Source organism: Strongylocentrotus purpuratus, unplaced genomic scaffold, assembly GCF_000002235.5.
Source record: "Strongylocentrotus purpuratus isolate Spur 01 unplaced genomic scaffold, Spur_5.0 spur5_scaffold_16, whole genome shotgun sequence".
Classification (NCBI taxonomy): domain Eukaryota; kingdom Metazoa; phylum Echinodermata; class Echinoidea; order Camarodonta; family Strongylocentrotidae; genus Strongylocentrotus; species Strongylocentrotus purpuratus.
The window spans coordinates 1,640,950-1,656,269 of record NW_022145601.1 but is presented as its reverse complement, the minus strand read 5'-3'; the positions used below and the strand labels follow the sequence as shown (position 1 = coordinate 1,656,269).

Genomic DNA, 15,320 nt, shown 5'->3' with positions numbered 1-15,320 from the left:
CCCCCCCCCCCCCCCCCCCCCCCCCCCCCCCCCCCCCCCCCCTCTGTTTACGCACCTGGTGTGAGGTCTTGTGAATGGAAGCGCGTTCACGGATCACACAACATAACTATTTAATTTCAGCTACGAGAAAGCAAGGTGCACTGACAATGAAATACATGTACATGATAAACTGTATTCCCTTTTCGTTAGTTTATTGAGGAACTCCTTTCTTTGCTTCTCAAATCTCTCTCTCTCTCTTAGAACTGTCTCATTCTAGTGCTCTCTCCCTGTGTCTCTCAAGCTTCATAGCATAAAGGCTACTTGAACTGAAAAAACGGTAGAACCTGCTGGTAAACAGGGGGCTGTTTCATGAAACCAACTCTATGACAGTCATATCTTTGTCAGTGACCTACGGAGATGTCATGAAGTGAATAAAACCGTTTTCACAAAGCCATGACAGACATGATATCGATATATCGCAATACTAGCAACTCAAGAACATAGTCGTTGTCACGAATCCATTGATTTATCACGAATAACCCTAAACAAGTTTTGGGGCTAAAATTGTTCAAAAAGAAACATATTGTAACAAATCAGGGTTTTAGTATGGACGAAGGTTAAGCATTTTCTGTTGTACGCGCATGCGCTATAGCAATATGGCGCATCGTTGATTTAGCAATTACCAAAACTGAAGGAAAATGAGCATAAATTACATATAACAATCATGTTGGTGCAATTATCATGTTTCTTTTGGGGACAGTATTTGTATACTAGTATCTAATCAGGAATAAGGGGTTATACTGAAGATTATATGTGAAGATTTAATGGGATTAGCAGAAATGTTGGGTTGAAGTGTTATTTAGTAACGAGAACATAATTGTTCTTTTATATGCTTATGTATAGGGAAATAATAGGACGGTTAGGATTGTGTATTTAGGGCTTTCCATTGCACTGTATCCGATACAGGCCAGCCTCACCGAGGCTGGCGCTGGCCTTAGTCTTTAAAAGTTCAGTCTCACATACATGTAGTTTGCACTTTTGCTGAGTTAACCCTGAATGTTGATTGGATCGCATTAAAGAATTTCGACATTCAACTCACGATTGGTCTGATTTCTTAGAAAAGTGAAACCATAGTTAGACAAAGGGATGAGAATCAGTGACAGGTGTTAATAAAGCTTGATTGATTGTTCGAGGGATGTTCAATTGACTGTTGCTGTGTCCAAGACGTTTTTAGGTGACCGATTGCAGTCGATGGATGCATGATTGTTGAGATACGCCTGTGAGCAGTGAATAACTCCAGCCATCAAGCTACGGGCATATACTTTGTCCAAACGAACGACGGGGAGCGCCAGGCCAGACACGGGCATCCTGACAAAATACTCCGTGTCAAGCCAAGGTGGCGAATCGTTGTCCGCTACATTCTCCTAAAATAAATAAAAAAATAGTTCATTATCAAATGTAGATCATCAAACGATTTGCATATTTCTGTAAAGATTCTTAATTTGAAGAAAAACCGATGAGTGTTTTTTTCTTGACAATCCAATCAAAATGTAGTTGAAGGATACCGTAATGTGATAGTTTATCAATACGTACTTTTTTAGTTTATTGTGACGAGGAATTTTAGGGAAAATACCTTTTCTCAGCCAGTTTTTATTCCAGAGTCTCATAAGTACTCGATATAAAATTGATTTGATATTGAAAATATAATTTAGAAGAATTAATTAGAGAGGGAATAATAATGCACATAGGCCCCAAAGGTATGATGGTATCCTAAGAAAAGACTATGGATCGACTATGGACAACGGTGTGTAACATTCTTATCTCTTTTATTTGTATGTTATAGTTTAATGATTTGTGATTTAATGTTTATATTCAGCTTTTTAAAATTTCTGTATAATTTGTATTATCGCGCGACACGTGCGTTTATCTCTCACAGTCCAATAGATAAAACTAATTTACCAAATATATCAATTAGTAGGCGGTTTCCCGGCAAAAATGTTATCATCATGTATTAGTCAAAACATATTCTTTCACATGATTGGTAATAAAGAGCTTCCATTTCATTTTTTGAAATGGGGCGTTTCCAATACTGGTCTTTACCTTTAACCAATTAGATTTAGAATTATCTAAGTATTAGAAAAATCAAATTGTCCTGATTATAATTCTTGACAATATGACACATTAAAGCTTACAACAAAGGCCCAAGTTCAACAAGTCCATCTTTCATTCTGGATTTACAAAAAAAAACAAAAATATCAAATTTACAAGGGGTATGAAATAATAATTTAGTTTGGTTTGAAGAAGCTCTCAGCACGGCAAACAAAAGCTTACCTAAAACTGGTATTTTTTTCCTTCTAATTATGAAGGAAGATCTTACTTTTAAGTGACCTCTCCACTCAGATGAACCTTTTCAGTACTTGTCTTTCTTATTTCGCAGATCTCTTACTGAGTTACTAACTTGTATGGAGGATACCCAGGCCTTTCTCAAGAAACTTTCCAACAAAATGTGGATTAAAAAGTTTCTACAGAAAAAAAACAATATGTGATAAGTTTGACGGCTTATACAACAGATTATTGACCTTCGGACAGAGCCTAATTATATCACTTCAGGTAAGTTTTATTTTTCTAACTTTTTATTTATAGGGTTAGCTAGGTTCTGTGCAAAGGGGAGTTAGATCTGGGTCCCGTCTTATAAAGAGTTGCTATCAATTGATCCAAATCAATCTCAAGTCCTCCAATCAATCGCAAGTTTCAGTCTCCTACCTCTTATGTACGTAGTTGCGATTTACATGGTGACTATCCTACTTCTTTTTTTTCTGACATACAAACGGTCGATGTTGTAAATATAGTACTAGGACTAAAAGATGGCAAGAGTCCAGGATATGATGATATTGACTCCAAAGTTCTCAAGAAATGTATACATATAATTGCTATGCCTTTAACTTATATTTATAATGTATCTCTACAAAGTGGTCACTTCCTGACAAGTTAAAATTAGCAAAAGTTTTGCCTATATATAAGGGTGGAGAAAAGAATCTAAGTTCAAATTATCGACCTATTTCTCTTTTGTCCATTTTTGCCAAAATCTTTGAAAAATTAGTTTATACTAAATTGATGTCATTCATAAATAAATATAATATTCTTTAATAGATAATTTGGGTTTGCTCAGGATATTCTACTGCCCTGGCATTACTAGAATTTATTGATAATATAAATAATGCCTTTGAAAGCAAACATATTGCTTTAGTATCTTCCGTGACCTTTCTAAAGCATTTGATAGAATCAACCATGGCGTATTATTAAAACAAAATGAATATTATGGAATAAGTGGAGTATGTCTAGAATGGATAAAAAGCTATTTGAATATTAAACAGAAGTCAGTTTGTTTACTTGGGTGATATCAAGTCGTCTTTACTCAAGATTTCTGTAGGTGTACCCCAAGGTTCAATATTAGGCCCCCTTCTATTTCTGCTTTACATTAATGATGTGCAATATGTACTCAACTCATTTGCCCTACAATAATTGCTGATGACACCACCTTTTTTAAAAGGGAAAAGTATAAATGAACTAAATGCCATTATTCGTACAGAAATTCCAAAAATTGACCAATGGTTTGCAGCGAACAAGCTTATGATCAATTAAAAAAAGACTCAATGTATGATGTTTAAGAAAAGAAATAGACATCTTAATGATGAAATTGAGGATATATACATCAATAATTACAAGATTGATAAAGTATACTGCATAAAATTTCTTGGAATTGCTGTAGACGATAGCCTGACTTGGTCTTGTCATATTGATGAAATCATGGGGAAAATAGCATGTGCGATTGGAGTATTGTATAGAATTAGGCCTTTCATTCCTCTGAGAATTTTAACCAATTTATATAACACATTAATCTTGCCATACCTTTCTTATTGTAATATAGTTTGGGGGAAATGTTCAAATACTTTAATAAATAAGCTATATGTATTACAAAAAAAAGAGCTCTGCGTGCAATAACCAACTCTCATCCCAGAACACCATTTTTATATTAATTTTGTATTTTGATTATTGTATAATAATGTAAATATCTGATTACTTTGTAAAAGAGATCGGCCTTGAGGTGCATGTCATATTTTTTTTATTAACCAATTAATTTCAATTCAATAATTATCGCTTATTTTTCTGGTACAGACGGAATTCAGCTCGTACATCTCTGTCGATATGGTAAAACAATGGGAGGCCAATTTCAGTGCTCTCAAATTATTGCAAGATGATGTGAAAGATCTGAAACAAGACTCCAAAAGTCTAGGTAAAACATTTCAAAAGAAATCCTGTTAAACAGGATGAATAGGGCATTGGCTTGGGGATTAGCGTGGGGAAAAGTGTTTTAACAAAAAAATGATGCAGTCCTCATTTTATTGGGTTTTTAAATTGAGATATAACTGTAAGTCACTGAAATTACTTTTCTTTTATTGTGTAGTTTCTGAAACTAGAGTAACAAACCTAATATTCTCCTTGGTTAAACCTGTCACAAGTTCGAAGTCATTTTAATAATTAAAAATGGTGACTTTGGTTTGATGCACTTCCTTTGCCTTACTTGGCCTGGACCGAGTGTAGACCCAGCACAGGCAAGCTGAAAAAAAAATTGATTAGAATATTGTCCCAAGCATTTAATCTTCTATTCATTTCGTTTGGGCACTATATACACAATTTTGAAAATACTATACTATTATAGACAGGAATTCCTTCACCTAATAAATGTACATTAAAACCTGCTTTAGTGTCCAATAATTGGAACAATAACGGACAAGGCCTATTGGCCGACGCACACAGGTGCTCAACCAATCAGCAGGCCGCCGGCTTGGCTCAACAACAATAATGCCTGTCTATCGAGATCATATTGTTTTCCATTGAAGTGGGTGGTACTACAGGAACCTGTACATAAATACGACCTGCCTTTAAATAATAACCGCCTACTAATCAATATATTTGGCAAATTATCATATTGATCCGGCCTGTATAGATATCACGAATGTACTTCAACGTTGAACATTTGGGCATATATTTCTGTTTTTTTGCGAATTTAGATTGAAGTATTGCCATCTAAACCTCTGAAGGCAAATTTAAACAATATTGAATGGAAATTTTGCACCCAAAACCCTTGAACGGCAATTTATCACTACTGGTCTATATCTTTAAGACACGTTGATGACTAGGCGCTGTGGCATGCGCCTGTAATCCAGCTAACAGTGGAAGTTACAAACTGATTCAGACGAGGACGTAGGTTCGAAACTGAGTCACGTCTTTCGGATGGTGACGTTTAAATGTCGGTTCCCAGACGTAAATAATCACATCTGATTGAAACACGTCTGTAAAAAACCCAGGACACACATGTTGTGCATGAGAGAGGGGTGTAAACAAAACATTTTGTATTTATTGAAATGGTAGAAACTTGCTTTCTTATAAATACAATCTCTTTAATTTTCTTTCCAGCTGAAAATGTAGAACAGCTGACAAAGTTCATGGTTAGCAAACTAAAGTTCCTGCAGCAACTAAAACACCTACGGAGAGATGGTAAGTATACAGTAGTCTGTAGTTTAGTGTGAAGTGATCTTTACCTTTTATGTACTCTTTGTAGCGTACCAATCACCTAAAACAAAACAAAAACGATGACCAGCTTAAGCTAAAATGTATGAATTTAACCCAGCATTCTATCGCCGGACGGTTACAGAGTGTGAAGAAAATAAGAAGAGACATTTATGTTACATTGTCATTTTACAAACATAATTATATCTACATTTGTTTTTAAATTTAATTCCACTTGCACTTTATATTCAGATTGTAGATTCAAGTATATTTAAAACTTTGATTTCATGATTTATTTTCCATATTTGTTATCTCTTTGTAGAGGGGCACATTAAGTATACCGACTTCAGTTACATTGTTAAGCTTCATGATGGAAAATACGGCCCAATCTACAAGGCTAAACACCAAGGCTGGGAAGATAGGATGCTGGTTTTCAAAACTTTTGAAGACAAGTATGACATAAGATGCTGCTTATAAGTATTGGCTTGCATGGTGATGTAGATGTACAGTAGGCTTATTGTTGCACCATGTGAGAGAGGACTACTCACACTCTCAAGAAAGAAAGATTACCAAAGTCCTTTTCAGGACTCCCCAATCCTCCCCCTCTCTCTCTTACACGGTGCAACAGGGCTCCTTAATGGCAGTGTCGGCATAGGTGTAGAAAACAGTTTAGATGATTTATTAGGATAAAGAATGATTTTTTTTAATTTTTTTTTTTTTGGGGGGGGCGGGAAAACAAATACCGGTAGTTAGTTTTTTCTTGGGAAAAAAATATTGTGACATCAGCAATAAAAAATGAACTATTTGGCAGGAAACTTCTTTTATAGTAAAAATATTCAGTTTCTTGTTGTGCACACTCCTAATGCAACAATCTTACTATAAGGGATATAATAATAATTATTATCACTATTATTACTATTATTTTTTATAAAATAATTATTGTTACTATCATTATTATAAATACTAGTTTTATAGTTACCTTTTGTAATATTAGTGTTAATATTATTATCAATATTATCATTATAGTCATCATTATGATGTAAAATACCTATTTTGCCATATATGTTGCAGTGGTCTTTCTGCACGGAAAGAGCTGAAAGAGCAGTGCGGAATGTGGATGAAGCTCAACTATTCTCGTTTCATCGTTCAACTCTATGGGTACACGATTTCTGATGATGGTAAAGTAGTCTTATGATGGTTTCCTTGTGGTTTATTTCTAACACCATTCATTCAACCCATATTCATATTCATATTTATTTCATTTCTAACAGAAAGGTAAACAAAGATATTACATTTTTTTTTCATACATAATTCATTTTTTCAGGAAAACTATACAAATAAACTTTGCACATAATAAAATTATTACAAGAAATTCTTAATATATGAGGAAATTGGGGGGGGGGGGGGGATCCACTAAAAAGCAGTACTTAAGTTGTAGTTTGTGGACCCCCCAGTAGATCACAGTTTCTAAAGGTCGGAAGTGAATCAGTGTGAATTGTGTGATTGGTCGCATAGCGTAGCAAATCTTCTATTGAGATTGTACATAGGCGTGTTATATGAGTGGAGTGTGGGATTAATTTGTTTTTTAAAATCACCTAATTCGTCTCCTTGACAAATTTAATGTCTAGTTAGTATAGTTATATGCTTTAAATCTTTTTTTGTTATATCACATCCAGGTTGCATGTGCTTTGTGGTTGAATACATGCTCTTGGTACCCTCCGAAGTGTTCTCCTGGATGAAGCAAACCATCAATTACATGGGAACAACGAAAGAAGATTGCCAGGGACTGCGCTCAGGGTCTCTGTGCAATCCACCGTGGCCAAGGAAAGACAATGCTACATCGGGCAATCACTTCTACTAGATTCATGTTGGATGAGAACTACAAAGCTAAGGTTTGTAATTAAACCCCCCCCCCCAAAAAAAAAAAAAAAAAAAAAAAAAAAAAAAAATATATATATATATATATATATATATTATATATACAGTTAACAACTAAACTATTCATACCCTTACCAAGTTTAGTAATTTTGTTACTATGTGAGAAATCGAATTGTCTTGGTTTATGTGTCTTGATAATGAGACATATTAAAGCTTAAAAATAAAAAGCCCTATAGTCTAACCAGTCCATCTATTATTCTTGAGTTACAAAAACACAAAAAAAAAAAAAATTTGCAAGGGATGTGAATAATTTAGTTGTTGACTGTATATATAAAAAGGTGGTTTATAGATTAAATGAAATGTAAAATTGATTATGATAACGCCTGTTTTATGTAGAGCTTTTAACATACATGTACATGTACTTCAGTTGAAGCTCGAACTGACTAATCTCTGCATCTTCAAAGTGAGTTATCCACTCGAATGCACTTCTTAATTTTTATTTGCTAATTGTATTCATTACAATTATTCAGGAAAGCGAGGATCAGCTATTAACACTTAATACATGTACATGTCATCATTTTGACATGTTGGTTCTTACTTTCATTACAAGCTGGATGTGAAGATAATTTTTTATTAAGAGGGAGGACCAGTTATTAGGAAGCTCTCGCTCATCCTCAAATCTCTTTTTTCAAGCCATTAGAAAGATGAACAATGGTGACATAATCATGAATATTAGCCTTTCGCTTCCCAATTAAATCTACTACTAGTAATATACTACTACTACTACTACTTAACTACTACTATACTAGTACTACTAAGAATACTATTACGAAAACTCCTTCGAAAAAAACTACTACTACGAATACTACAAATACTACAAATGCTACTATTACTACTACTACATACATGTATACTACCACTACAAATCATTACGAATACTACTACTAGTACCACTCCTGCTGCTGCTGCTGTATGTTGCTGCTACTACTGCTATAGCTACTACATTTACTACTTTTTACTCCTAGTACTACTTATAATAATAATATCACCACTTAGTATCACTACTACTACTACTAACTACTACTTCTACTTCTGCTACTACTACTACTTCTGCTGCTACTACTATAGCCACTTCATGTACTACTACTGAAGTATTTTCATTGTTTATGCAGATCTCCGATAATGGTTTTGTGAAGTCGGCATCCAAGATCAGTACAAGCAAATTAGCCATGTCGTCTGACGGCAGTGGGAGCGTTGAAAAGGATGAAACAAACTACCTCTGCCCTGAGGAAACAAGTACTAGCTTTAGGCGAACCATCAAAAGTGAAGTCTACAAGTAAGGAAGAGAATTTCATTTAATTTCATTCTATTTCTATTTTTATTACATTTATTTATTCATCCAATGTTCATTGGCATGGATAATTGATTTGCTCTTACACTACTGCCTAAATGTTGTGGCATTAGCTGCTTCACTAACCCGGATGCTGAAGCAGTTCGGGTTGCTTCCTATAACCTTCTGCTAGCTTCCTTACAGCCTCCTTATAGCTTCCTTTTGCTTCCTGATATTTTGTAATGGATACTGAACCGAACAAAATGACTGCTTGAAACTCCTGCATTGCATATATTTTGTTTGTAAATGTACATACAATGTATCCTGCGTTAGTTGAATAAAAATGAGACAATGAACAAGAAATTATAAAACAATCCTAGGAGATTCAAAATGTTTGAATTTTTAGCTTTAAGCCTGTGCCAAGTCGTTACAACACTTTTTTTTAAGGCACTTGTAACAGTTACAAATGCTCAAAGTTCTGAGAAAAGGAGAAGTCTGCTTGAGAGTATGACAAAACAAATAGAAAGACTAGAAATATGTGAATGGTAGGGGAAAGAGAGAGAGAGGGAGAGAAGTGAGAGAAAGAGAGGGAGACAGAGAGAAGTAGGTGGGTATTTCTTACATTTTTTAAGCAGGAAAATATTGGGACTGAAATTTCGAGCAGATGTCTTAATGGAAATTTGGCTTTCCTAAAAAGAATACCTAAATAAAAATTTATTTTCAATTGCATCAAGAAAATTTACAAGTTCAGATTGTCATTTAATTCTTATTGTGGAATTTATAATCTTTATGTCTCTTTTTCTTTCCTATCACCTTTTCCTTGTCATTGTTTATTCATCCTTTAAGGCTTGGAATCATTTTTATGAAATAGCAGCAGGGAAAAAACCATTCCAGGCCAAGGAAGAAGAAGAAGGTAAGACTCTCTTGTATTCTGATGTGAAAATGTCAAATATACAATGTTACTCCAAGTGCCCCGTTTTTTATGTAGTCTGCAGGTAAATACACAATTCCATTAAGCCTTGAGCAGAACCTTGCTCCATCTGTCTTGGTAGAACCCACCCCCCCCCCCTCCCCACCAGCATATAAAACTGGTTAAAAGTAAAATGGTAACATTCATTTACCTTTTTTGAACCCAAAACTAAAGCCCCCCCCCCCCCCCCCCCCCCCCCCCCCCCCCCCCTGGAAAAAATAAAAATTATTTCCTCACAAATTGGACCCCAAAAACCCAAATAAGAGCTCTTACACCCACAGTCTTCTGTCTTTTTTCTGCATGGCTAATCGTCAACGAAACAGAATTAAGTCTTTTTTTCAACTCTGATTGTTGCTATGTCAGGCAGCCGGTGAAAACAAATTTGTTTAATCAAATTATGGAAGGTCAGTAAATAAACTTTCTAGAAATGTGATTTTTTTATTTCAAATTCAGATACCGTCCGCCAAATTGATTTTATGGTACCCTATCTTCAAATTGTCTGTAATCACTCATGCGCAAAATATGCATCATAAGAGTTGCATCAAATGAAAGAGGAGGATCTAAGCTTTAGAAATATGTGTCATTTATTCATTATAATTGTGATTAAGTTATAATAAAACATCAATAATTCTCGGTTACATTTTTTCTGGGACGCACTGTACATGTAGGTGGGAAGCCTTGGAAACATGGGGATAAATACACATTTGTCAAGGCTGGTAAGACAGAGCAACCTCCTGCAGACACGCCAAAGGACTTCAAGGATCTCATTGACCAATGCAGACAGGAGAAACCTTCTGACAGGCCTTCTACCTATGGTAAGTAGGTAGTGTAAATCCATATATTTTCATTTGTATGAAACTTCTGCGAAGAGTCCAGGTCGTGAAAGTTAAATGCCACAAAAGTTTGTGCTTACACAATGCATTTAATACTGGTACATTGTGTACAAGTTAAGCGATTTTCACAGGTGCATGGTACTATGTTTAAATTTACCGTGCGATCACTGATGACTGCAAATAATAATAATAATAGCCTAATAGTCACTCCAAATTTTATTAAACCGAAACGGAAATTATTTTTGCCCTATTGATCGTGAGCCCGCAGCCACTGAGCAGCGCCAGATCGACGTTGCTCTATCCCTTATTGTTGAACGCCAAACAAGGTAGCAACAACTCCCCTTTTTTTACGTCTTTTGGTATGACGCGGCCGTGTACAAATAGTTTTTTTTTACTAGTTTCAGAGGCATAAAAAAACTAATGGTTTCTGTGATTGTCAAGAGATGTGATAAGAAAACCCCTCAAAATATTGAAATCGGGTGATGAACACCATACCTGGTACCATTTACAGTTCTGATAATTACCCAATTTAAATCGGTGTGCCGATCATTTTTTTCTCCCAATCCCCCCAACCCCCCCCCCCCCCCCCCCCCCCCCCCCCCCCCCCCCCCCCCCCCCCCCCCCCCCCCCCCCCCCCCCCCCCCCCCCGATTTTCCCCCTATTTTTTCAATTTTGTCCTTATTTTCCCAGATTTTTCTTATTTTTACTGATGCAGTAGGTCGATATGGTAGAATGGGATCATATGTTAAAGAAAGAGTACGGTATACAGATTGTGAAGAAAGAACTCGTTATCAAGTTTACATCACCAATCAAATGCACCTCTGATCAGTGTATTACCGAAACAAGACTTTTGTGATAGATATCACGAGCCATTTACCACAAATGTAATTGTTTTCTCTCATAACAGAGGTTGTTTGCTCGCTTGAAAAGATGTGTTCTCCAGCTGAGGATTGAGAAATGACAAAGCCTTCCTGAATCTTACATACCCAAACGTCGCCAACAGAGCAACAACATCATGATCTTTTAGAATTGATGGATTTGGTCTAGTAGAATATGGTCTTTCACTACAGTCAAACTCTGACAATATTCCTTTTCATTGAGATAGATTTTGTACAAAGAACAACAACTTTTGACAGTAATATTGTTTGTTTGCACAGTTACTTCAAAATTCTGGTCACAAACCTTGTATTTACTTATCCTGCATTTTTCTTGTAAGGGGAGAGATCTTGCATCTCAAGTTGTACTTCAACAAAAATAATACCCTTAAAGGTATAGACCAGTCTTGGAAACGCCCCCTCTCAAAAATTGAAATGGAAGCTTTTATTCCCAATCATGTGAAAGAATATGTTTTGACTCGTACGTGATGACACAAATTTTGCCGGGAAACTGCCTACTATACAGTCAAACCTGCTTTAGTGACCACCTGTCTACAAAGACCACATTTCTTGTTTTCCTTGAAAATTGTTTCTCATTGAAACATGTCTTAAAGGAACCTGTCTACAAAGACCACTTTTTGTGTTTCCCTTGGGCGGGTCGCTATAGACAGGCTTGACTGTAATTTATATTTTTGGTAAATTATCATATCTATTCGACCTGGATAAATATCGCAAATGCACTTCAACATTGAACATTTGGGCATATCTTTCTGTCTTTTTCAAATTTAAATATTGCCTCTGAAGGCAATATTTAACAATATTGAATGGATATTTTGCACCCATAACCCTTGAAATGCAATTTTACCACTAACGGTCTATATCTTTGAGCACACTCCATGATCCTCCTGCGATCAAAATTCCAAAGAAATGACAAAGGTATTACATATGGAGGTTTTTATCTTCCTGATTTACATGTAGGTTCTATATGACAAATAATAATAGTTTTAACAATAATAACAACAATGATTACTTTTAATAATAGTAATACTTAAGTAATGATAATGATAATAAAATTATGAATAATAATATCAATATTGATAATGATAATACTAATAATAATAATACTTATAACAAACACAAACGATACCAATGTGTGAATTCAGTCAACTTTAAATGCCCTCAGCTTGTTACCAATGATTTCTCTTACAATGTATCATATGCAATATTTCAGTGTGCAAACAAACCTATGACCTGGGACAGTAATCTGATGATCTGTATTTTACCTTTTCTTTCAAAATTATCTAAAGAGCTACGAGAGTAATGGGGAAAGAGCAGATCTACTTAAAAACCTTAAATATGTTTTCATTTTGACCATTACTAGTTTGTACACTTTTGTACTCTAATAATTGTGGAAAATACATGAACTTATGAAATTATGAATTTATGAATGCTATGAAACGTGAAATTTTTATTCAGTGGATTAAAGATAATTCTCTGCATGTACATTGTATAGTGAAAAGGAATAAGAATGAACTTTGTTGAACATGTTCTCATTATTCTTCCACCCATTTCTAAAGCTGCATTCTAGATGAGGACAGTGGCTTAGATACAGGTGTGTGTGTGTGGGGGGGGGGGGGGGGGGGGGGGTAGGAGGGGGGGGGAGGACATGTCTTTAATTGAATGGCGAAAAAGAAAAAAAAATAGAAAATAGAGAAAGGGAGAAAAGACAGGAAAAATCAATGCCTGGATATCTCCCCGCACCCTCCCCTTAATAAATCGGTAGCCTTGTGAATCAGCAGTTCAATTTCTGAGTAAGACAGGTGCCACAGTCCCACCAATTGAGTTGTACCAGTTCCCTCCTCCTCAATGGATAGACCTCAGGCTATGCCACTGATGCCTCAAAGCAACCTTAATCTAGGCTGAAGTTTATCTCTTCACCAGAATATCATAGAGGTTCATAAAATCTGTTAATGGAAGGTTGAAACAAATACGTATTGGATTAGGAAATTTACAAACCTAGCCAGGATGTAAATGAATTTTTCCCTCAAATTGTGTGTAATATTCCACATACCGGTAGAGGAAAACAAAAAAGGAACATGGAATTTTTAGTATTACTATTTTTTCATTATTTTGCTAATTAACACAAATTTAAGAAATCTGATGTAAAGGAGGGTCTCGGGCCTGAGCTAAAGAAACTATGTGACAATATACTCTAGCATTGTTGAATTCAATTACACTGAAGCATTATCAAGAGAGTGAAGGAATTTTGAAAGTGTTTATTTCTTCATGTTCAAATAAGACTCGTTTCATTGGGCAAGTCCAAACTTATTATCCCCATAAGTTTGATTTGATGTTTTGTTTTTACCAGACTGCTGAAAAGCATGTATGTAACTGGTAAGCAACTATGGAACCTATGGCTTTAATGAGGATTAATGCCATTAATGTAAATCAAAGAATGGATGTAGTACAATTATATTGTATTAGGACATGTAAATACTTTTAAACATGCAAATAAATTTTTACATTTACACAATTATTGAAGTGGAAATGGTTTTGGCTCTGAATAGGTGCCTTCTCATGTATCAGTTATTTTGCTTAACATTACTGAAATTATGTCATTTGATTGCTATTTTGTTTGTATTCCATGGAACTCTAATTAATACTAGCTATGCAAAAAAAATAAAAATTTAAATGATAATCATTCCTTTTATATGAAAATGTGGAATTTGGATCTCGTCGTCCAAATTTCCTCTGTGTGGGATAAAGATTAGAACTTGCATGTATCAGTAGCAGGCCTATACCGTTTGTTTATTGCTAACTTAATAATTGTTGAATGTATTTTCATTATTACCAATTATTAAACTATTATTCAACTAACTTTCCAGTGTTTTATATGTATTATGTTGAAATATTGTGCAAGGAGGGGGGGGGGGGGGGGGGGGGGGGGGGTGCGAAAGGCTGAAAAACTTTTAGACGAAAAAAAGAAATCGCGCCGACCAAAAATTCACTGAGCTGGGGGGGGGGGGGGGGTGGGGGGTTAGTGAGCACATTTTTTTTTTTTTTTGGTCCTCAAAAATTTTAAAATTTGCACCCCCTCCCCCCCCCCCCCCCCTTGAGCTACAGGGAGGGGGGGGGGGGGGCCATACCCCGCAAAAAGGTAAAAATCACGTGTTTTAACATGATTTTTTTTCTAAAGGGGGGGGGGGGGGCCACTGGGGGGACCCATACCTTGAAGCTCACCTAAGATAAATGGGTTATTTTCTACATCTAAATAGTGTCCCTCCAGCTTTGATTCTACTTTCTATACTTTTTTTTTCTTAGATAAAGTAATCTAGCCAAATTACTTGACATCTTTAAATCGGTGTCGTACTCAAAAGTCCAGTAGTTTACAAAATGTAACTCCAGATAGAATAACCAAAATCAGCAGACGGAATACTACTTACAGATGATAAGAATGAATTAAATTGTTTTATGCAAGACTCGTGATACACAGACTTGGATGATAGAAAATAGCAAGTACAAAGAGGTTTCGGTAAATGTCATATTTGTCTTGTATGGTACCATTCTCACATCAATACACATGTTCTATGTGGTATGAGCAGATACAATTTCATCATTTGATTCTATAGATTGACATACATGTACTTGTTATCCGACTGCAATTTTAACCCTGGTTGCCTATGCTTCGTATCAGATTTATTGTGACCCCCTGCCCCCAAATCGGTTATCACTTTTCATTCATGGGAGTGGAAGCGTTTTGTTTTTTTAGTTGGGGGGGGGGGGGGAGCACATGTGCATGCCCCCCCCTTTTTTTAGCATGTCCTGGGCACAAATACAGGTGTACTAGCAAACAGTAAAATATTTTCCTGCTAATGTAATGTGTA

General features: G+C 35.6%; 2 long non-coding RNA genes across 2 annotated transcripts; both read left to right on the top strand.

The window, feature by feature from the left end:
* The first annotated feature begins 2,419 nt into the window (after positions 1–2,419).
* On the top strand, positions 2,420–5,539 carry LOC115918671. Its single transcript, XR_004064296.1, has 3 exons — positions 2,420–2,589; positions 4,156–4,273; positions 5,458–5,539. It is a non-coding gene; the product is annotated as an uncharacterized LOC115918671 (long non-coding RNA).
* Positions 5,540–5,870: 331 nt separating this feature from the next.
* LOC100888965 lies at positions 5,871–11,878 on the top strand. Its single transcript, XR_004064295.1, has 7 exons — positions 5,871–6,002; positions 6,622–6,728; positions 7,227–7,442; positions 8,601–8,764; positions 9,605–9,671; positions 10,397–10,543; positions 11,469–11,878. It is a non-coding gene; the product is annotated as an uncharacterized LOC100888965 (long non-coding RNA).
* The last annotated feature ends 3,442 nt before the right edge of the window (positions 11,879–15,320 follow it).